Raw genomic sequence first — 1,840 nt, 5'->3', positions numbered from 1 at the left:
AACAAGGATGAAAGAAAATGTCACAACATGTTTTGTTTTCTTTGGGGTTTGTTTGTTTGTTAGTTTTTCTTTGTGTTTGTTTCTTTTTTAAGAGAAAAGAAAAAAGAATAGCTACCTGACTTTGGCATAATCCAAACGCGCTAACACAAGTTTGTGCAAAGCATTAGCCCCAAATTGAAATCGCACAAGTAAACGAAATAAGCAGGTAAGTAAGTAAACACACCAAAAATACAATGCAAAAAAAAAGGGGGGGGGGGCTAATGCTTGAAACACAACAGCAACAACGATAACAACAACAACAACAACGATAGCAACAACAACAACAACGACAACGACAGCAACAAAAGAACAAAGAGCCGGGGCAAGACCTCAACATGCCCCCCCCCCCCCCCCCCCCCCCCCCCCCCACTCCCCCTCCTCCTTCAGTCATCCCACGCGTCCTCAGGGCAATCGGTGCATGATTTCTTCAAGCCGTGAATAGCGATCAGGACGAAGCTGAACAGACAGACCATGCAGGTGCCCGCACCGAAGACGTAGAAGGCCCAATCGATGCTTCCATCCTCGAGGACCAGCGACTGGAGGGGCTTAAGATAAAACACCACCACGGCGGCGATGCCCATGGAGCCTGGACATCAGATCACAGCATCATCATCATCATCATCATCATCATCATCAACATCATCATCATCATCAACATCATCATCATCATCATCATCATCATCATCATCATCACCATCATCATCATCATCATCATCATCAACATCATCATCATCATCATCAACATCATCATCATCAACATCATCATCATCATCATCATAATCAACATCATCATCATCATCATCATCATCATCATCATCAGCCTACCAACAGCCTAGCCCAGCCCACCCACAAAGACGCGGTAAATTAACTAAACGGTCATACACGTAAATTGTTACATGTCTGTATGAGTGTGTATGTGTACGTGACTGAAACCGGAGTAAATGACACAGGAAACGAATGATGAGCGCCTAATGGCAGCTGTCAGTCTGTTCTAAGCAGCCTCTTTTGCAAATGACTGTGTTTGCAGAACGCTTAGAGGACAGGCGCTATATATAGGTATCCATACCATACCGAACCAAATGGGTAATTTCAAGGATAAAATACGTGTCAGTTCTTAAAACAGTGGAAAGAAACAGAAAATAGTATTTGTGACAAAATGCGCGCACAAATAAATAAATAAATGGGGGGGGGGGGGGGGGTCTTTTAAAAAGCTTTTGTGGACTAACAAGAAATGCAACATCATTATAATTGTAATGTGTCAAGGAACTGATTCTTGTCTATTTTTGAGCCAAATTTGTTGTCAGTAGTTAAAGAATTTCCAGAGAAAATGGCAATGTAAAAACTTACCACACACACGCTCTCACACACAGAAACCGGGTTTATACAAAGGCTAACATTGTTTACACACGTGAGAACCCCCCCCCCTCCCCCACCGCACCCCCTGAAAAAAAAAGAAGAAAAAAAAGACCAAATTCTAACCTACTGAAGAAGAATACTCACCACTCGTGAACGCCGTGCCGGCAGCCTTGTATTTTTCGTCGGCACAGATGATGCCAAGCATCGCGAGAAAATGGCAAAGAGAGTCGCGAGGCCAACAATGCATGTACGACGAAGAACATGGTGAAAACAGAACAACACAGCAGTAAGCAGAAGTAAACGACAACAGATTAAACGATAAAAGTCCCCAGGCATTTTACTGCAATCGGGGCAGTGAATATGTACCCACTGTGTGAGGAGCTCGACACATAATACCAGGACCAAACCCCTCCTTCAGACGTTTTTCTACCTTCTATTACCCGCT

The 1,840-nt window shown here is 43.6% G+C and overlaps 1 long non-coding RNA gene across 1 annotated transcript; it reads right to left on the bottom strand.

The window, feature by feature from the left end:
* Positions 1-396: 396 nt before the first annotated feature.
* On the bottom strand, positions 397-1,629 carry LOC143290905 (uncharacterized). Its single transcript, XR_013056452.1, has 2 exons — positions 1,540-1,629; positions 397-625 (listed from the first exon to the last, which is right to left on the bottom strand). It is a non-coding gene; the product is annotated as an uncharacterized LOC143290905 (long non-coding RNA).
* Positions 1,630-1,840: the final 211 nt, after the last annotated feature.

This window comes from Babylonia areolata, chromosome 1 (genome assembly GCF_041734735.1).
Source record: "Babylonia areolata isolate BAREFJ2019XMU chromosome 1, ASM4173473v1, whole genome shotgun sequence".
Taxonomy (NCBI): Eukaryota; Metazoa; Mollusca; class Gastropoda; order Neogastropoda; family Buccinidae; genus Babylonia; species Babylonia areolata.
The sequence above is the reverse complement of the archived record's forward strand: the minus strand, read 5'-3'. Positions and strand labels throughout refer to the sequence as shown.